The sequence below is a fragment of the Rattus rattus genome, chromosome 17, assembly GCF_011064425.1.
Source record: "Rattus rattus isolate New Zealand chromosome 17, Rrattus_CSIRO_v1, whole genome shotgun sequence".
Lineage (NCBI taxonomy): Eukaryota > Metazoa > Chordata > Mammalia > Rodentia > Muridae > Rattus > Rattus rattus.
Genome location: NC_046170.1, coordinates 14,528,700 through 14,552,213, shown reverse-complemented (window position 1 = coordinate 14,552,213; position 23,514 = coordinate 14,528,700). Strand labels below are relative to the sequence as shown.

Here is a 23,514-nt window from a genome sequence, read left to right as displayed (position 1 = left end):
CACCAGTGAAAATGGCTAAGATCAAAAACTCAGGGGGCAGCAAATGCTGGCAAGGATGTGGAGAAAGAGGAACACTCCTCCATTGTTGGCGGGATTGCAGACATTCTGGAAATCAGTCTGGAGGTTCCTCAGAAAATTGGACATTGAATTATCTGAGGATCCAGCTATACCTCTCTTGGGCATATACCCAAAAGATGCCTCAACATATAACAAAGACACGTGCTCCACTATGTTTATAGCAGCCTTATTTAGAATAGCCAGACTGGAAGGAACCCAGATGCCCTTCTACAGAGGAATGGATACAGAAAATGTGGTACATCCACACAATGGAATATTACTCAGCTATCAAAAACAAGGACTTTATGAAATTCATAGGCAAATGGATGGAACTGGAAAATATCATCCTGCGTGAGGTTACCCAATCACAGAAAAACACACATGGTATATACTCATTGATAAGTGGCTATTAGCCCAAATGCTTGAATTACCCTAGATGCATAGAACACATGAAACTCAAGAAGGATGACCAAAATGCGAATGCTTCACTCCTTCTTTAAAAGGGGAACAAGAATACCCTTGGGAGTGAATCGGGAAGCCAAGTTTAGAACAGAGACAGAAGGAACACCCATTCTGAGCCTGCCCCACATGTGGCTCATACATATACAGCCACCCAATTAGATAAGATAGATGAAGCAAAGAAGTGCAGGCTGACAGGAACCGGATGTAGATCTCTCCTGAGAGACACAGCCGGAATACAGCAAATACATAGGCAAATGACAGCAGCAAACCACCCGGACCCCTTTTGAAGGAATCAGAGAAAGAACTGGAAGAGCTTGAAGGGGCTTGAGACCCCATATGAACAACAACACCAACCAACCAGAGCTTCCAGGGACTAAGCCACTACCCAAAGACATGGACTGACCCTGGGCTCCAACCTCATAGGTAGCAATGAATAGCCTAGTAAGAGCACCAGTGGAAGGGGAAGCCCTTGGCCCTGCCAAGACTGAACCCCTAGTAAACGTGATTGCTGCGGGGGAGGGTGGTAATGGAGGGGACGAATGGAAGGGGAACACCCATGCAGAAGGGGAGGGGGATGGGTTAGGGGGATGTTAACCCGGAAACCGGGAAGGGGAATAACAATCGAAATGTAAATAAGAAATACTCAAGTTAATAAAGATGGAAAAGAAAAAAAAAAAAAAAGAATTGTGTCCCTCCCATCTGTTGTGACCAGAAACTTTCCGATGTTTGCCACATTACTTTTCTGTCTTTCTTTCTTCCTTTCTTTTATTGGATTTTTTTTTCATTTAACCTTTAAATATTACTTTCCCCACCATCCCCAATCCGGAAACATTGTATCTCCCCTTCTCCTATTACAATCCTCCTTCACCCACCCACTCCTTCTCACCTCCACGCCCTGACATTCCTCTACACTTGGACATCAAGTCTTCACTGGAGGAAGGGTCTTTTTCCAATTGATGCTTCAGTCTCCAGTTGTCAGGATGGCCGAGCGGTCTAAGGCGCTGCGTTCAGGTCACAGTCTCCCCTGGAGGCGTGGGTTCGAATCCCACTTCTGACAAATCCAATTGATGCTTCACAAGGCCTTCTGTTACAAATATGGCTAGAACCACTTGTTCATCCCTGTGTTCTCCTGGGATAGTATTTTAGTCTCTGGAGGCTCTGATTTGTCTGTTTGGCTTATATTGTTGTTGACAATAGTGCCTTAATACTCACTACTTACCTGCAGTCCTCAGCACAGATTTTGGTGATTTAGCAGGTGCTACCAGATGGGTAAATTAATCTGGCTTCTTGCTGTAGCACTTATAGAGAATTGTATCAGATCATGTTATGATAAACGGGCCTTAGTAAAGTGTATGAACTGAGTTCTTCTCCATTTCTCTTTCAGAGAAATAAACAGTTTTAATCCCAAGAACTCTGTCTTCCATTCTGAAGATGTGTTATTTGGCTGCCTCAAATTGGCAGCTGATTGTTCTCATTCAGTCTTTCCTGGAACTTTGGAAGATAAAGAGTGTATCTGACCAAGAATGTGGCGCAGTGTTAGATTCATTGCCTGCCATGCACAAGGTACTCGTGTCAATCGAAGGATAGGGCTTACAGAAAAAGAAAATAAAATGTAAATAATGTGTGGAGGAATTTCTTACAATAAAAGACAAGTTTCAATACAGGCTTTTAATTCATACAACTTACAGCTTCAACCGAGCTCTCCCCATGACCTTCATTTACTATGTATTTATACAATGCCAAGAATTAGACTTTTTGGGGGACATCATGAATAAATCATACACACACACACACACACACACACACACACACACACACACACGGTCAGGAGTGGTAAGAGAGACAGAGAGAGAGAGAGACAGAGAGAGAAACAGAGAGAGACAGAGAGAGAGACAGAGAGAGAGACAGAGAGAGCTAAATATTAACAGCTTATGAAATTATGCTGTAGAGATGATGGTCTGGCAGAAGAGGTCCATAGTTAAAGGTAATTTCTGCAAAGAGAACAATGCAGATGACAGTTTTTTGACTATGATTCACATGGTACAGAGAACCAATGCATCATAAACTAACAGCTCATCATAGTGTGTTCATGTATGTTTACCAGAGAGCCCACTATAAATTTTAAAACTGACACAGAAAGTTATGGTAAAAAAAAATTGTCAAGATGACCTGCAGTTCTCTGTTACTGATATCCCATGACAACATGCTAGTAAACCCTGACACATGGAATAATTTCTCTACATCCAGAAAACTAGCCATGTGTCTTCTCTAGAAGGACATGATATGCAAGAATATGTGCTCCAGGTATTAACTAATATGCTGAAGTTCCTAAGGAGATAAGGAACTTCTACTCATGAGGAAGCACAGAGAAGCAGGGCCTGGTTTAGAGTTCACTATTGAAAACAATGGCCTATCATTTTCCTGACTGAATCACAAACTAAGTGTGTATGTTTTTACTGCATTTCTGACACCACAACAAACTCAATTGGGATTCTGTGCTTACCCCTTTCAAATATACTATGCAAGGTAAAAGTTCATTGAGATGCCTGTCCATGATCCAGATATCCTACAAGCAACCCTTCATTAATTTGTTTTTTTTTTTTTTACCAGTGCCAACTATTGGCAAGAGATTAAAAGGCAACGAGTTTCAAGGTTTTAGAGACCAAGAAACCCACAAGACACCTTTAGATGTTTCCTTCTTGCAACATAAATCTGTGAATCATTCCTGACCTTGGTCCCTTAATATCTGAGCTCTAAAATTCACTCTTGATATGTGCAAGAATTCAGTCCATATGCCCCCGGCTTCAGAGAAATAATACCTGCAAAGAGATATTCAACAGAAACCAAAATTCTCTTTCGTTTTGAAATGATGTAAACACTTAGCCTTGAAATTGCAAGCATGCACATCCTTCCTCTTCCACAATGATAGAATTAAAGGGAACACTTCCTCTTGAGTTTCCAATTGTTATAAACATAAGGGTGGGAATAGTCTCTACTCCATTTTGAACAAAACACTACTTTGTCAGTGTTTATAACATTCGCATGTCATTTTCTTTCTATAATCCTGATCTCAAATATCTCAGAGCACTGAAAATTTTAATAGAGGGATAGACAAGGAAATTGGTAATAACCCTTGCGAATAGCTCAGAAACAGAGAAGAGCATTACAGTATGGTCACCATCATTTCTCTACTGTAGACGAAGGACTCATCTCTGAAACTCAGCAGCTCCATAATAAACACAACTCTGGCAATGAGCAAATCAAAAAGTTACCTTTTTCTGAGCACCAAGATTATGACCATCAATATTCTGATCACAAGTGTTGACACCTACACTATGGGTAGCTATGTGCTCTACTTGTCCAGGACTTTGAAGTCTTCTGAGGGAAAAGATAAACACAAAACCATGGACAGTTTATACCTAGTGGTGTCTCAAAAGATAGAACTTTGAAAAGCCAAGTTATGAGAAAAATTAGGTTTTGAATGTTGAGTCATCACAAAATGTTAACAGTCTTAAGTTTTGCTTCTTTGTTTGTCTGTTTGTTGATACTATTTTTTATTTGTCTTCTTTCTGATGCCCTCTCCAAGTTTCACCACTCAAAATTCCTCAAACTATTCCTCATCCCCTATGCCTCTGAGAGGGTACCACCAATAAAAATCCTCCCCCTTCCCTTGGTCCTCAATTCTCTCAAGTTTTATACATTAAATCTTAATTAAGCTTACTTTTGTAATACTGATTCGCTAGGAAATATATTTTAGCTGAATGTCAGATAAACTTTCTGAGAGAAGTGTCTCATATGAGGTTCAGATCCTGGTAGAAAGACTCCAACCACAGGGCGAAATGAAGTGGCATCTCTCCAGATGTGTACAGCAAAATATGACTCTTCATGCTTGCTTACATAATGTAGAGTTTGTGTACAGTGTGAATACTCTATGCTAAGAGCTGTATACAAGGTTTATTTTTTAATAAAATACAGCAATTTAAGAAGCTGGGCATCTAAAAAAGAAAATGCATGAAATAAATGCTCTATTAATGAATAAGAATAAATACATGAAAAAATTCAGTTACCAAAATTTATAATATTAATTAAAATGTCCAAAACAATGTAGATCACAGTACATTTCCACAATCACTAAGGCATATGTCTATTCAGATATTTACATTATTTCAGGGTTCCCTGCCTTATGTTCTTCTTAAAGGAAGAAATTTTCATTTTTTGGGCAGATGCATGCAAGACCTTACCATATCTAGACAATATCCATGGCATCAGTAAGACTTCCTTGAGTAATTGGGGAGTCTGTTGCTACCTCCTAAGAGGACTCAGCATTGCTGTTCATCTTGCTTAGTGCCCTTCCCAAGTCCCTAACTTTCTTCATAGGATCTGAAGCTGTATGCACACCTGCCTGTAAGACATACCTAGGCTACTGTCCTGGATTCCAACAGTTTACATATACCAGATTTTCCTGTGATATACTCTTACAAAGATGTTCCTCTTTATTTATTTGTTCTGCTGTGTTACGGTATACTGGACTTACTAAGGTAGAAGTGCTGGGTTCTGTTGTTGGCAAGTGAAATTGCTTTCTGTTGCTTATGTTCTTAAGTTTGACTAGTCAAAAGGTTTTCTCTAATGATATCTGACCTCCCTGTATCTGATTGAAGACTACCATTCCTGTGAGCTTGTGGTGACCCTATGAACCTGTGAGGCTGTGGAGGCAAGCTGCAGCAGGGGTCTGGGCTGGGTGTGATTGGGTCATATACGGGAGATTGCTCCTGGCACAGTTGGAAACCAGAAGGCATATAGGGCTCCCTCTAAGTCTAGAATCTGTGTTCATTAGTCGAAGAGTTCCTGTAATGCTAGGTATTAGAATGAGGTTTGGGGTCTCACCCATGAAGCAAGATGTGTCAGAGAACCTGGGAAGTCAGGATGTAATTGGCATATGGTGTGTATGTGTTGCTATTCATCTCTAGAGCTCTGCACCTGTCACCTGAGTGAGCCTGAAGGTGCTAGTGTCTCTTGCTGGGCCCATAATATAGAATATATATATATATATATATACATATATATGTATGCATTTACATTTCTTTTTTTTAATATTTATTTTATTTATATGAGTACACTGTAGCTGTCTTCAAACACACCGGAAGAGGGCATCTGATCCCATTACAGATGGCTGTGAGCCACAATGTGGTTGCTGGGAATTAAACTCAGGACATGTGGAAGAGCAATCAGTGCTCTTAACCTCTGAGCCATCTCTCCAGCTCGAAAATGATTTAACTCTTTTTTTTAATTAACTTGATGTTTTTCCTTATATTAAACCATCCCTGCATGCCTGGGATGAAGCCTATTTGATCATGGTGGATGATTGTTTTGATGTGTTCTTGGATTCGGTTTGCCAGAATTTTATTGAGTATTTTTGCGTCGATATTCATAAGGGAAATTGGTCTGAAGTTCTCTTTCTTTTTTGGGTCTTTGTGTGGTTTAGGTATAAGAGTAATTGTGGCTTCATAGAAGGAATTCGGTAGTGCTCCATTTGTTTCAATTTTGTGGAATAATTTTGATAGTATTGGTATGAGGTCTTCTATGAATGTCTGATAGAATTCTGCACTAAACCCATCTGGACCTGGGCTCTTTTTGGTTGGGAGACCTTTAATGACTGCTTCTATTTCCTTAGGAGTTATGGCGTTGTTTAACTGAAAATGCTATCTTTTTTCGATTGGATGGTTTTGGTCACTTGTTTTTTGACAAAGCATTCTTCTCATTGTCTTAGCACTTGCACTACTTACAAATCTTTGCAGGAGTTGCTGAATTCTACTCCAAAACATTTATCTAACTGCAACTGATAAAAGCAGTAATCTAAAAAACAAAAATGTAACAAATTGGAAGGTGGTTTGACAACATGGCCATTTAGCAAAAGAGGAATAGTAGGTTCCTCTCTAGAACTTACAGCCATCTGAGTTATGGGAAAACTTTGACTGTGTTTATAACACAACACTCGAATTTTCTCCCACAGGAGAGGCTGCAAAGACAAAGAAATAGTAGTTGCCTACTTTCATAAAATTAAGATATTTGCCTTTATAGTTCTGGCTTTTTCAATTGGCACAATGATCTCCAGTGTCATAAATATCCATGCCAATGATGGAATTTTGCTCTTTTTTATGGTTAAATAAAGGCCATGTTTCTATATATTTTATTTATCCAATTTTATAACATGGATACTGTGAACGTGGGAAGAGAAAACAGTTTCAAAGGTACCATTGATGTATACAGATAGATTCCTTTAGGTATCCATTCATTCAGTGATACTATGAAGTCACACATAATTTCTGTTTCTTTCTTTCTATACCCATTTCTATAGTATCTATATTAAATTTTAGTCCCAACTACTATATACCAGGGTTCTCTTCTCCAACAACAGTACATAAGCATTGCCATTTGTATTTGTATTTCTCTAACATTTTGTGAGTTTAGCATTTTTCATGCACTTTTTGGTAAATTTTATGCCATTAATTTATGACTATTATTCTAATATTTAGCATATGTAATTGCATTAATATATTATAAAGAATAAGGTATTTTGGTTCTTATGTTACAGATATAATCCCTATATCAGATAAAGAGGTAGAAAATATTTTCCTAGCACACAAACATACCCTCATATCCAAATATGAATGTAACAGGAAGCAATAAATACTATTCCTTAATATCTCTCAACATCAATGGTCTCAACTCCCCAATAAAAAGACATAGATTAACAAACTGGATACGCAATGAGGACCCTGCATTCTGCTGCCTACAGGAAACACACCTCAGAGACAAAGACAGAAACTACCACAGAGTAAAAGGCTGGAAAACAACTTTCCAAGGAAATGGTCGGAAGAAGCAAGCTGGAGTAGCCATTCTAATATCGAATAAAATCAATTTTCAACTAAAAGTCATCAAAAAAGATAAGGAAGGACACTTTATATTCATCATAGGAAAAATCCACCAAGATGAACTCTCAATCCTAAATATCTATGCTCCAAATACAAGGGCAACTACATACGTAAAAGAAACCTTACTAAAGCTCAAAACACACATTGTTCCTCACACAATAATAGTAGGAGATTTCAACACCCCACTCTCATCAATGGACAGGTCATGGAAACAGAAATTAAACAGAGACGTCAACAGACTATAAGAAGTCATGAGCCAAATGGACTTAACAGATATTTATAGAACATTCTATCCTAAAGCAAAAGGATGTACATTCTTCCCAGTTCCTCATGGTACTTTCTCCAAAATTGACCATATAATTGGTCAAAAAACGGGCCTCAAAAAGTACAGAAAGATAGAAATAATCCCATGCATGCTATCAGACAACCACGGCCTAAAGCTGGTCTCCAATAACAATAAGGGAAGAATGACCACATATACATGGAAGTTGAACAGTGTTCTACTTAACAATAACCTGGTCAAGGAAGAAATAAAGAAAGAAATTAAAGACTTCTTAGAATTTAATCAAAATGAAGGTACAACATACCCAAACTTATGGGACACAATGAAAGCTGTGCTAAGAGGAAAACTCATAGTTCTGAGTGCCTGCAGAAAGAAACAGGACAGAGCATATGTCACCAGGCTGACAACACACCTAAAAGCTCTAGAACAAAAAGAAACAAATACACCCAGGAGGAGTAGAAGGCAGGAAATAATCAAACTCAGAGCTGAAACCAACCAAGTAGAAACAAAAAGGACCATAGAAAGAATCAACAGAACCAAAATTTGGGTCTTTGAGAAAATCAACAAGATAGATAAATCCTTAGCCTGACTAACGAGAGGACACAGAGAGTGTGTCCAAATTAACAAAATCAGAAATGAAAAGGGAGACATAACTACAGATTCAGAGGAAATTCAAAAAATCATCAGATCTTACTATAAAAGTCTATATTCAACAAAACTTGAAAATTTGCAGGAAATGGACAATTTCCTTGACAGAAACAGGTACCGAAGTTAAATCAGAAACAGATAAACCAGTTAAACAACCCCATAACTCCTAAGGAAATAGAAGCAGTCATTAAAGGTCTCCCAACCAAAAAGAGCCCAGGTCCAGACAGGTTTAGTGCAGAATTCTATCTGAACTTCATAGAAGACCTCATACCAATATTATCCAAACTATTCCACAAAATTGAAACAGATGGAGCACTACCAAATTCCTTCTATGAAGCCAAAATTACTCTTATATCTAAACCACACAAAGACCCAACAAAGAAAGAGAACTTCAGACCAATTTCCCTTATGAATATCGACCCAAAAGTACTCAATAAAATTCTGGCAAACCGAATCCAAGAAAACATCAAAACAATCATCCACCATGATCAAGTAGGCTTCATCCCAGGCATGCAGGGATGGTTTAATATACGGAAAACCATCAACGTTATCCATTATATAAACAAAGTGAAAGAACAAAACCACATGATCATTTCATTAGATGCTGAGAAAGCATTTGACAAAATTCAACACCCCTTCATGATAAAAGTCCTGGAAAGAATAGGAATTCAATGCCCATACCTAAACATACTAAAAGCCATATACAGCAAACCAGTTGCTAACATTAAACTAAATGGAGAGAAACTTGAAGCAATCCCACTAAAATCAGGGACTAGACAAGACTGCCCACTCTCTCCCTACTTACTCATTATAGTTCTTGAAGTTCTAGCCAGAGCAATCAGACAACAAAAGGAGATCAAGGGGATACAGATTGGAAAAGAAGAAGTCAAAATATCACTGTTTGCAGATGATATGATAGTATATTTAAGTTCCACCAGAGAACTACTGAAGCTGATAAACAACTTCAGCAAAGTGGCTGGGTATAAATTTAACTCAAATAAATCAGTAGCCTTCCTCTACACAAAAGAGAAACAAGCCGAGAAAGAAATTAGGGAAATGTCACCCTTGATAATAGTCCCAAATAATATAAAGTACCTCAGAGTGACTTTAACCAAGAAAGTAAAAGATCTCTACAATAAGAACTTCAAGCCTCTGAAGAAAGAAATTGAAGAAGACCTGAGAAGATGGAAAGATCTCCCATGCTCATGGATTGGCAGGATTAATATAGTAAAAATGGCCATTTTACCAAAAGCGATCTACAGATTCAATGCAATCCCCATCAAAATACCAATCCAATTCTTCAAAGAGTTAGACAGAACAATTTGCAAATTCATCTGGAATAACAAAAAACCCAGGATAGCTAAAGCTATCCTCAACAATAAAAAAGGACTTCAGGGGGAATCACTATCCCTGAACTCAAGCAGTATTACAGAGCAATAGTGATAAAAACTGCATGGTATTGGTACAGAGACAGACAGATAGACCAATGGAATAGAATTGAAGACCCAGAAATGAACCCACACACCTATGGTCACTTGATTTTTGACAAAGGAGCCAAAACCATCCAATGGAAAAAAAGATAGCATTTTCAGCAAATGGTGCTGGTTCAACTGGAGGTCAACATGTAGAAGAATGCAGATCGATTCATGCTTATCACCCTGTACAAAGCTTAAGTCCAAGTGGATAGAGGACCTCCCCATCAAACCAGATACACTCAAACTAATAGAAGAAAAAGTGGGGAAGCATCTTGAACACATGGGCACTGGAGAAAATTTCCTGAACAAAACACCAATGGCTTATGCTCTAAGATCAAGAATAGACACATGGGATCTCATAAAACTACAAAGCTTCTGTAAAGCAAAGGACACTGTGGTTAGGACAAAACGGCAACCAACAGATTGGGAAAAGATCTTTACCAATCCTACAACAGATAGAGGGCTTATATCCAAAATATACAAAGAACTCAAGAAGTTAGACCACAGGGAGTCAAATAACCCTATTAAAAAATGGGGTTCAGAGCTAAATAAAGAATTCACAGCTGAGGAATGTTGAATGGCTGAGAAACACCTAAAGAAATGTTCAACATCTTTAGTCATAAAGGGAAATGCAAATCAAAACAACCCTGGGATTCCACCTCACACCAGTGAGAATGGCTAAGATCAAAAACTCAGGTGACAGCAAATGTTGGTGAGGATGTGGAGAAAGAGGAACACTCCTCCATTGTTGGTGGGATTGCAGACTGGTACAACCATTCTGGAAATCAGTCTGGAGGTTCCTCAGAAAACTGGACATTGAACTACCTGAGGACCCAGCTATACCTCTCTTGGGCATATACCCAAAAGATGCCACAAAATATAAAGAAGACACGTGCTCCACAATGTTCATAGCAGCCTTATTTATAATAGCCAGAAGCTGGAAAGAACCCAGATGCTCTTCAACAGAGGAATGGATACAGAAAATGTGGTACATCTACACAATGGAATATTACTCAGCGATCAAAAACAATGACTTTATGAAATTCATAGGCAAATGGATGGATCTGGAAAATATCATCCTGAGTGAGGTAACCCAATCACAGAAGAACACACATGGTATGCACTCATTGATAAGTGGCTATTAGCCCAAATGCTCGAATTATCCTAGATGCACAGAACACATGAAAGTCAAGAAGGATGATCAAAATGTGAATGCTTCACTCCTTCTTTAGAAGGGGAACAAGAATACCCTTGGCAGGGAATAGGGAGGCAATGATTAAAACAGAGGCAGAAGGAACACCCATTCAGGACCTGTCCCACATGTGGCCCATACATATACAGCCACCCAATTAGACAAGATGGATTCAGCAAAGAAGTGCAGGCCAACAGGAACCGGATGTAGATCTCTCCTGAGAGATACAGCAAGAATACACCAAATACATAGGCGAATGCCATCAGCAAACCACTGAACTGAGAACGGGACCCCCATTGGCGGAATCAGAGAAAGGACTGAAAGAGCTTGAAGGGGCTCAAGACCCCATAAAAACAACAATGCCAACCAACCAGAGCTTCCAGGGACTAAGCCACTACCCAAAGACTATACATGGACTGACCCTGGGCTCCAACCTCATAGGTAGTAATGAATGGCCCAGTAAGAGCACCAGTGGAAGGGGAAGCCCTTGGTCCTGCCAAGACTGAACCCCGAGTGAACGTAATTGTTTGGGGGAGGGAGGTAAAGGGGGGAGGATGGGGAGGGGATCACCCATATAGAGGTTTGGGGGAGTGGTTAGGGAGATGTTTGCCCGGAAACCGAGAAAGGGAATAACATTCGAAATGTAAATAAGAAATACTCAAGTTAATAAAAAAAAAAAAAGAAAAGAAAATATTTTCCTTTATGGTAAGGCAAGATAACCCATCATTACACTGATTCTTCTGCTGAGAGTTTCAAGTGCTGTGTATTATTTTCAAATATTTACTTTTGTTTTTATGTTAATAAGGCTCTATTTACATTATGTATTAGGCTTTTCTTATGTTTTTATCTACGATTTCCAGAGCTTTCAATCTTATATTTAAGTCTACTGAAGTCTTTGGTCTTATTTTAAGTTGATATTTGAATGTTACTGAACACTTTTCCATGTATGTTTGCTTGCTTGTTTTATGTGTTACCTTTTGTTGTTGTTGTTTTCATTTTGTTTTTACATTGATGATATACATACACACACACACACACACACACACACACACACACACACACACACACACACACAATCTATGAGAATTTGAGGGAGGTCAGAATTTTAAGACCCAAAATATATTATATGAAATAACATTACAGAACAGACAAGGATAGGGCACTCTACTAAAAATTCAAGTTTCTTGTGTTTGAAAAACATATATGGGATCCTCTGATCCTGTTTTTGTTCATGACAAAAAGCATGCATTCAAACACGAAATGACTTTTATGTTCCCTAATTTACCTCAGTTCTCGGTACTCAGTTATATTTCATTGCCTGGTGTCCTTGTTTATGCTACATCTATGCCAGTCTTCTGAAGAAAATTGCACTCCCAGTCGTCTATATATGAACTCATGTTGTAAGGAATGGAGATGCTACACCCCCAAAGAGCTATCCAAGTAGAGAATGGATTAAAGAGCACAGGATTAATGTATAGTAAGACAATAATCTAGGAGTTTACTGTTAAAGAAATAGCCAAACGCTTCCCCCTCTCTAGTCCCCCTAACCGCAGAGCCTCTTTCTCAATCCTCTTCTCTTCTAAGCCAATGGTACCCCTAGATATTTCCCCCACTCTGACACATCAAGTCTTTCCATGATGAGGCCCATTCTCTCCACCTTCAGCCAGAAAATGGAGTCCTGTTTGGGAACAGATCCCACAGACAGGCTACCTCTTTAGGGACACCCCTCACTCCAGTTTTTGCGACACTCACATGAAGAGTGAACTACATGTCTGCTACATGTGCACCAGGAGTGTAGGTCCCGCCTGTGCATGCTCATTGGTTAGTACCTCAAGAGCTCTCAGAGCCCTATATTAGTTGATCCTCTTGGTCTTACTGTGAGTTAATATGCCCTTCAGGGCCTCTAATCTGTCATCAAGCTTCATCCAGCATTTGACTGTGGGTATCTGCGTCTGCCTGAGTCAGCTACTGGGTCAGATCTCCAAGGGGATGCTATGTTCCTGTCTCCAAGTGTAACAGAGGATCAATAATAGTTGTGCTTCCCCATGGGAGGTGTCTCAAGTTGTGCTGATTATTGTGTGGCCATTCCCTCACTTGCTAGATTTCTTTCAGCCTTGACAAATTTTGTGTAGAATGTTTTGAGGCTCTATTTGCTTCCTTATCCCTCCACTGGGAGTCTTGCCTGGTTACAGGAGTTGGTCTCCTCATGTTCCATATCACCAATGTTGTGAGTCACAGCTTAGGTCACCCCCATTGCATTTTTTTTGTACCTCCTTTATCCCTGGTCTCTGTCTCAAACTGGAGACTCAACCACCTCCTCAACTCCATCAGTTCCAGATTTCCATTTCTTCTCATGACTACCTGGCCATATCTCCTGTCCCTTCCCATACCTGATCCATTCTCCTCTCTCTTCCTTCTCCTATCCAGTTCCTTACCTCAGTCTGCCTCCTATGACTATTTTATTCCCTGTTCTGCGTGAGAGTCAAGCATCTGCACTTGGGCCTATCTTCTTGTTCAATTTTTTGGGGTCTATGAGTTCTGTGAAGGGTATCCTGTAGTTTAGAGAAAATATCAACTTACCCTTGAGGAATTTGAGCAACCCTGCAGAATCATATTTTTATACTAGTCTATCAACATTTAAGATTATAGTTAAGTATGAGTGAATGTCAGGAGTGGCATTTTACATAAAAAGCAACTTAAAACATAGATCAAGTCATAGATTTTAACACTTGATCTTATATTAAAAATACTCTACTACTATAAGTAATTATAATCTCACATTCATTTTTTAAAATGACACCAGAAGTCTTGCAGATAAACAATGTTTTTACCAAATAATGATGGAGACAATGACTGAGATGAGTGAAGACAAATATATTGTTTTCATTATGATATCCTTGTAGCCATTTTTCCTCAAATATGATATATGTAGCATTAAACATTATGGCATTACTTTTAAAATTAATATTCATTTTAAGCTAACATATAAAGTAACATTTTCTCATGTCATTTTTGTAGACATTCAACTTCATCCTCCAAACCCCAGTTCTTTCCCAACTCAACTATGTTCCTCACAACTTATACTGTTCTGTCCACATTATTCTCACTTGTACGTTCATATCCCACATGTTCTATTATCATTCTATCTGAACTGAAATCCTACTTTCTACACTCCTGGGGGCCATTCACACACAACTTCATATAAACACAAGTATATTAAAATAAGATGCTATGTTCTACATGAGAAATAACACATCGTATTTACCTATCTGAGTCTTTCTTACATTTATCAGTATATTTTCTATTTGTATCAATTTTCCTGATATCATCATACATTAAATGTTTCAGAGATTAATGAAATACCATTGTGTATATTGTCACATTCTTACTACCTATCTACCTATCAGTGAACATTCCTTGCCATTCTCAATAAAAGAGCAATAGATTTCTTTGTGAATACGATGGGAAAACTCATGCAGAGAAGTCAAGACAAAATAAAAAAAATTCAAAGATAGAAATAATCAACATATTTGCAGTTATATTAACTAAAGAAGAGCATGTTGGAGTTAATAAACGATGCAATGTTCCTAATATGTTATACTCATTTAAAAAGGATAATATTGATACTTTAGAGGATGTTTGCAAAATTATCCAACAATAAGAGATATTTCCACTAAAAATTTAACCTTGTTATAAAATATTTTGATATGATATATATGTGTATGTATATACATATGTGTGTGTGTTTCATTGCTGTCAATATTTCAATATAAAGTAAATTCAGAAATTACTGGCATAAAATTACCTACCATTACCAAAATCCTGCTATGTGAATAAACTAAACACTAGGATTAATTGAAAACCTCTCCAGTTAAATTAAGGAACTCAGAAATGAACTAACATTTTAATAGAGATTCACATTCAAACAAGATATGATTAATTCCTAAAATTTTAGCATATACCCAAGAGATGCTGCAACATACAACCAGGGCATATTCTCCACTATGTTAAAAGTTGCCCTATTTATAATAGCTAGAAACTGGAAAGAGACACATATTCTTCAACAGATGAATAAATACTGAATGTGTGTTCCATCTATACAATGAAGTACTACTCATCTATTTAAAAATGACTTCATGAATTTCTTAGGCAAATGGATGGAAGTAGAAATCATCACGCTGAGTGAGACAACTCAGTCACAAAAGAAAACACATAATATGCACTCAATGATAAGTGGGTATTATCCACAAAGCTGGGAATATCTATATCTAATTCAAGACCATATAAACCTCAAGGAGAAGGGAGATCACAGTTTGTATATCTCATTTCTTCTTAGAAAGGGGATCCATAGTCACAAGAAGAAATACAGGACAAAGAGTGGATAAGAGACTGAAGGAAAAGACATCTAGATATTGACCCCCCAACTCCCGGCATCCATTGCAGATATTGTCACCAAATACAGAAACTATTGCTGACACCAAGAACTGCAGGCTGACTGGAAGCATCTGATGTCTTTGTCTCCTGAGAGATTCTGCCAGAGACTTACTGATACCAATTAGGATCCTTGCATCTAACCATCAGACTGAGCACGCGGACACCAAAGAAGAATTTAGGAAAAGAACTGGAGGAGCTGAAGATGTTTGCAATCCCTTGGGAAGAGCAAATAGATCAACTGACCAGACATCCCAGACCTCCTGAGTATTAAACTACAAACCAAAGATCATTCATGTAGAAACCCGTGGTTCCAGTTACATATGTAGCAGAGGATGACATTATATGGAATAAAGCAGGCCAGGGAGGTAGGAGGGAGTTGGTGTGTATGTGAGGTAGCAACTCTCTTAGAGAAAGAAGGGTGGGGGGATGGGAAAGCAGGTTTCTGAAAGGGAACACGGGAAAGGGGATACATTTAAAAAATAAATACAATATTCAATAAAAGAAAAGAATCATATATAGGAGGAAGCAATGAAACCAGAATTAGGTCCAAGGAAGAGGATAACTTATGCTCAGTAAATGGGAGAGATCGAAGGAACTCTTTTTAGTTCTGAAAAGAGTGAGATAGAGATTGTGTCTTTCTGGGGAAGTGGGGTCATTGATGGGAAGTATTGAAGTAGTCTTTAGGAGCAGCCCTGTATGGTGGGAAGAAGAATGATATGCCATAAAAGATAGAAAAAATATTGAGCAATATAAATCAACTTTTCAGAAAGCTTAATATGCAGTTTAATGTTAGAAAGGATAAGAACTTGAACTAGAAATATTTTTCATTTTTTTTTTAATTTAGACAGCATCTAACTAGCACTGGTGGAACATTCCTTTAGTCAACGCACTCAGGAGTCAGAGGCAGATGTCCAAGTTTTTGGCCAGCCTAATTTACAGAGTGATTTTTCAGGACACCCAGGGCTACCAGTGTATCTCTATCTTGAAAACAGTAACAAAAGGCAGGATCATGCCAAGCTTCTCAGTCTGCCTTCCATCCAAATTCCATACCTATAGCTTTATAAGAAGCTTGGATCAGAGGAATATCATTGAGAAGGAAATATTTTTTGTTTGTTTTATTTCTTTTTTGTTTGTTTTTGTTTGATTTGTTTTGTTTGATCATACAGAGGAACATAGTTTGATTGCATTAATAACAGCAATAACAGCACAACTTCATAACCTGTCGTTTGCCATCCTGTATGTCTTTGTAGATCAGCCTAACCTTGGATTCAGATTGTGCTGGTATGAATGGCATGTTCCACTTTGAGACAGGCTTAGAGAGAGAGAAAAAAAGAGGAGATAGATAGACAGATAGATAGGTAGATAGGTAGATAGACAGATAGATAGATAGATAGATAGATAGATAGATAGATAGATAGATAGATAGATAGATAGATAGATAGATAGATAGATGGAGAGACTAAAATTTAATTTTTTAATTTTTTAAAAAAATACGGCTTATAAAAATTTGAATGTTTTATCTTGTGAAATTTCTATTGATGTGAGATCGAAGTGAATAGCAAAACTAAGGTTGTGGTCTAGTAGTGATGTCTGTGTGTCAAATTGACAAGGAATCAGTTGTTCTGGGTGGTTTCATGTAAATCTGACACAAGCTAAAGTAGCTGGAGAGGATGGAGCCTCCCTTGAGAAAATGTCTCCCTAAGATCTAGCTCTAGGGCATTTTCTTAGTGACTGTTGCAGGAGGGCACAGCCTGTTGCAGATAGCACCCGCCCCCCCAAAAAAAGGGCTCCTGGGAACTTTAAGAAATCAAGCTGTCCAAGCCAGACTGTGCAAACCAGTAAGCAAAACTTGTCCATGGCTTCTTTGTCAGCTCTTGCTCCCAGACTCCTCCGAAGTCTGAGATCCTGTCCTGACTTCCTTTGGCATTAGACTGTGGTGCACCAGTGTGAGACAAATGAATCTTCCCTCTTCAGGTGGACTTCTGCCCTCGAGTTTCATCACAGGAATAATAATCCTTAGACAACTTATCATCTTTTATAAGTCAGTATCATAATCAGCACCAGAATATCACAAAAGAGAACTATGATATCATACAGGAAAATAGAGATTACAGGATTGAGAATTCTACTATCACAGTGAGGTATTTTAAGCACTTCATCGGGCTTGTGATGCTACACTGAGATACTATAATATCATCACAAGGAATTACAATGTCACAAATGTTTTATATCATAAAACAATGCCCCTTATTGTGCCACATTGTGTTGGCATTATGAAGTATAAAAGATGTCAAAATTGGGGGTTGGGGATTTAGCTCAGTGGTAGAGCGCTTGCCTAGCAAGCACAAGGCCCTGGGTTCAGTCCCCAGCTCCGAAAAAAAGAAAAAAAAAAAAAAGATGTCAAAATTAGCACTGTGGTGACACAGTAAAGCATAGTGATGTAAGAGTCAGGCATTATGATGTAAAAATAGAGAACTGTGACATCACAATGAAGCTTTTTAACTTAACATATCTTTCTGATGTAACAGCAGATATCTGTAATGTAACAGTGGAACTTTGTGGTGTAACAGTGGAGTCTGTGATGTAATAATGGAGAACTGTGACATAGCATAGTTATTTGATGCAACAATGGAGCTTTGTGATGTAATAATGGTTCCTTGGGATATAACAATGTTATATTGTGATGTAACAATGGTGTGATGTGATGTGACAATGAAGCACTATGCTATAACAATGGAGTATAGTGATGTAACAATGGAGTTTGCGGTGTAACAAGGGAGCGATATGATGTAAAAATGGTGCAATGTGAAGTAACAATGGATCATTGTGGTAAAATAATAAAGTATTGTGAAGAACCAGTTGTACATTGTGATTGTAGCAATAGAGTATTGTGATATAACAATGGAGCATTGTGATGAGCCAGTGGTATATTGGAATTTAAAAATGGAGAACTGTGATGGCCCAGTATTGTATTATGAAGACACGGTGAAATATTTTTTGTTAAAGTGGAGCACTGTGATTTCATGACTCATATTCTAATAACATTAGTGGTCATTGTGATGTCACAAACCAATATGATGACATATGGAAGCATTGTGATGGATCAACACAGCATGGAGTTATCAAAATTGTCTTTTCTCATGTCTCAAACAATGAATCACTTTCCTGACAAATTGGAGCACTTTGATATCATCTTAGAAGTATGAAGAGACACTGTGGGGTAGTTTGATGACAGAATGGACATTGCAATGTCAAAATTGAACACTGCACTTTTATAATACTAACTGCTATGATACAACTTTGAAGTGGGACATAACAATTCATCCATTGCCTCAAGGAAGTACTGGAGCTGTATATAGGACCACTGTAAATATAAAATTCAGTATTGTGACAGTACATTACTTTATCACCATGGTTGATCCAGGGCCCTGAGGGCATATTGGAACTTTGTTTTGACATTTATACTATAGTGATGGGGGAAGGCTCAAACAGAATAAATATTAGCATCATAAAATGACAAATAAACTATATATTATAAATTCAGGGAAAACCTTATGAATTTCATAAATAATAAAATGTTGAATAAAACTATATTTAGAAATATTTTGGACATATAGATACTGTTTATGTTTATTAGATCATAACTAAAAATAAACAATTTCACCTATAATTAATCATGTGACTGGATCCTGTGTTAACATAGCATGTGGTTTTTTTTTTTTCATTTTAAATGGGCTTCTTCCTTTTTTATTTTACGTTATTTACAATTTTTGATATCCAACTTTTTCTTTACCTAAGCCATAGGGCACAGTCTTTTTATTTGACAGATAAAGGATCCATACAATACTCAAAATTATCTTTCTCAGTCTCTCTCTCTCTCTCTCTCTCTCTCTCTCTCTCTCTCTCTCTCTCTCTCTCTCTCCTCTAAGGAGGGCTTTTTCACATGATGATTTGAATGTCAAAATGCTGATCTGTATGGACAAATAGAAAGATTGCCCCTTGGGGGTATCCTGTCTGGCCATGAGGGAATTTTCCCCCTTTATAATGTTCCTCGTTTATCGTTCACAGTCAATAAAAACTGGAAATATCTCTTTCTTTTGGAGAAACACATATCTCTCTTGGTGCCAGGGATTTTGTTTTTCCCTCCCTAACTTGGTTGTTCTTTTTTCATTATTTTCTTTTTTTTTTTTTTCTTTTTTTCGGAGCTGGAGACCGAACCCAGGGCCTTGTGCTTGCTAAGCAAGCACTCTATCACTGAGCTAAACCCCCAACCCCTTCATTATTTTCATAAGGCAGCTTTTAAGGCTATTTTGGTACACTTCAGGGATTTTCATGTATTCCTGTGGCTTAGTGGAATAAATGGGGCTTTGAAAGTGGAAAAAAAAATGTAGGAGACTGGCAGGAATTATTATGAACTGGTTGTTTTTTAGAAGCCTGCTCAGTCAACTTTAACACCAGCAAATTGAGCTGAAATAAAAAGATGTGCATTCTGAGGTGAAAGAATAAGAATAAAGTTTCAGGCCCTCCTACAGCAATACTTTCAGTACATGAATCTGACATATAAGGACAAATAGAATGTGGCCAGGTAGAAACAAACTTAGCTACAGTAGATAGGACAGGCAGCTGTGTCAGGCTATGACTGAAACCACTTGAATATTGGAACTACCTTTCTGCTCATCCTGCTAACTTTGTTGGTACCTAACATCTGTTGAAAATATACTCCCAAGCATCCACTCACCTCATATAATGTGGTTTTCATTTCTGTGTGCATGCACAAGTATTCTGAGAAGTTAGGCTTCTATGTAAAACGAATTATGGACAATTATGCCCTGCTGATCTGCTTGAATCTGTAATCCAGTGATACAGGAATAAAATATATCACATAAAAACTTACATCTCCTCTTGATAGGTAGATTGCTATACAAAGTTCTTTGAGTGAGTTCTGTGCCCTGTTACTCATGTGTATATTTCAGAGGTCTTGTGATTTTTCAGGTGGGAAGATGCTTGGAGGAAAAAAAGCCTAGGGTAAGTCATTGTTAATTCTCTAGCCATATATCACCTCTTTATACGAGCTAACCTTGATAGAGTGTGTATTATTTATATTTGCACTAAATAAGACTTTGTTTATTGTACACTCAAGATACAATTATATGTGATGTGACACCTTTTCCAACTTAGGAATTAGAACAAGCATGAACCAAATACACCTTATTCAAAGGATAGTTCCCAGTATAGTTTTTGTTTATTTAGTAATGCTACCAGTTGTTCAAATTAATCTGGCTTCTTCAACTGGCAATCATACAGGTTAAGAATTTTATCATACTATGTCAGGTTAAACTGACCTTAGGACACCGCATAAACTGATTTCTTCACCTTTTCTCTTCAAAAGGCCTAACAGTTCCAATCTTTAAAGAACTCTGCCCCCATTCTCAAGAGTCATTCTTTGACTGCCCAAATTGACAGCTGAGTGTCTTCATCCAGCTTTTCCAGTAACTGTGGTAGATGAATAGTGTATCTGAGCTGAAGTGTGACTCAATGATATAGTGGTGCTTACCATACACAAGGCCCCGAAGTCAATCCAATGCTATAGCCTACAGGGCCCTTTAAAAGTAAATTATGTGCCAAGGTATATTCTACAATAAAACCAAGTCTCCATTCAGGAGAATTTTTAACTCCTAAAACCTGTAGCTTCATGAGAGATCTACCCATGACCTACATTTTTGTGTATTTTTACAAAGCCAAGAACTAGAATAGGGACATTATGAATAAATCACAAATGAACAAAACACACACACACACACACACACACACACACACACACACACACACACACACACACATCCACAGCACCCGAATGGATGGAGAAAAAGAAAGAGTGGTGAGGGAGGAGATTAGATATTCAGCAAGACAATGAGGAAGATAGACATGTAATAACACATATAAACAGCTTATGAATTTGTGCTGCTGGGGGATGGTCTGTCAGGACAGCTTCACAGAAAACCATTGTATCATAAACTAACTGCTGACCATAATGTGTTCATTGATGTTAACAAGAGAATGCACTAGGGGTTGGGGATTTAGCTCAGTGGTAGAACACTTGCCTAGCAAGCGCAAGGCCCTGGGTTCAGTCCCCAGCTCCAAAAAAAAGAAAAGAAAAAAAAAAGAGAATGCACTATAAATTTTAAAACTGACCCAGAAAGCCATGATAAAAAATTATGAAATAGACTTTCAGTTCTCTGTTATGAATACCCCATGACAAATGTGCTAGAAAACAGTGAAATTGGCTAATGTCTACACATCCAGAAACCTAGTCATGTCCCTACTCTGTAGTAATGTGGTAGGAAATACACAGTGCTCCATGTATTAACTAAGATTCTGCAGTTCTTAAAGGTGAAAAAAAGCTTCCACATATTAAGAAACAATGAGTTTGTCCTAGTTCAGTGATCACTATAGAGAGGAAGGGCCTACTCCCATTCTGAGTTCATTACTAAATGATTGAAGAGGCTTTCCTTCACCTCTCATACTCCACCTCACTCAACTAGGATTCTTTTTGTTTTTTTTTAACATATCTGTGAATAGTCAAAATTTCCAGAAGTGCCTCTCCTGATCCATACATGCCACAAACAGCCCTAGGTTAAATGTTTTCTTTGGGGTAACTGCTCATGAGAGATTCAAGGGCATCGAGTCTAAAGTTCTTATTGACCAATAAACCTCCAGGGAACATCCAAGTGATTCCTTCTCGCAACATAGTTCAGTGTGTCTTTCCTGACCTTCTTCTCTTTTCTTGTCTGATGAACTATAATTCACTCTTGTCTGTGTGACAAAAACCAAGCCATATGCTGCTGGGTTCATAGAAACATAAACAAAACTAATATATGAATCAGAATCCAAAACTCTCTGTCTTTTGTTTTGAGTAGACTATGAGACTATGGTCAGTCTTCAACCCCATCAGAAATCTGTGAATGACCAAATATCTATAAACATAGGAAGCCTAACACAGCTTCCAGAACTGAAACAGTTTCTACAGACGAATCTCCACTATTACCGTCTTCTGCTAGATATATGTGAGCACAAGTCTTCAGTCTTCTGACCTAGGATCAACTGACAGACCTTTGAAATATAGAAATCTTGAAGGGCTGATAATTCTGGCTTGGAAAAGATTATCAGTCAACAATTATGCATGTGTTCCTTTTTGGACAATATTACTCTGTAGATGAAATAGGCAGTTTCTGCCCACTGGCTGCCTAGCCACAAGGTACTACCTCACTTAAATGTAGAGATGCTCAATTTCTTCATTAAATCCACCAAAGGGGTGAACTGTTAGGAGCAGATATTTCTCAACAAAAGTTAAATAAGTTTAAATGCCTTATTTTGTGGATTTCTGATATTTTTCACAGCCATCTATCTACAAAAGGTAATCTGGATTGTTATCTATTAACCATTTTGATATATTATCTTGAAAGCACTCTATCATTAAACTTAGAGCCATGAATTTGCTCTTTGGCCCTTAAATAACGTGTTTAACCAACTGAGAATTTTGTAATGGAATCAATAGAAGGACTGGGTCAAAACCTTGTACTTTTAAAATATTGTAACCAATAAATTCTATACCAAAGTAAAGATATGATTTTAGCTTAGTTACCAAATGAGATTATTGCTTTACAAATCAATCTAGCAAATTCCTCCCTGTTATGTTATGACCATTTCTAAATTCCTCATAAGACAACCTTATAATAACAACCTTCAGACTCCCAAAAGTCTAGGGAATCAGAGCAATGAGTCTTCAATAACTTCTTCAAGTTGTACATGGGAATTGAGACATTCTTGGGGAGGCGGTTTTCAGGAAAATGGAGCAAATGTTGTAGCTGGATATATCTATCTAGATTGGACCCAGCTGAAATCCTTGAGATAAAGGATCCAAGAAGGAACATTCTGCAAAATAAAATCCTCAAGATAAATGTTTAGAATTGAGATATTTTTTCGTTTGATTCTCTTGAATTCAGTTCTTCAAGTAAACTCTCTCTACAAAAT

At 37.8% G+C, this 23,514-nt stretch overlaps 1 non-coding gene across 1 annotated transcript; it reads left to right on the top strand.

Annotated features, from left to right (window-relative positions):
- Positions 1 to 1,493: 1,493 nt before the first annotated feature.
- Positions 1,494 to 1,576, top strand: Trnal-cag. The gene has a single exon. It is a non-coding gene; the product is annotated as a tRNA-Leu (tRNA).
- Positions 1,577 to 23,514: the final 21,938 nt, after the last annotated feature.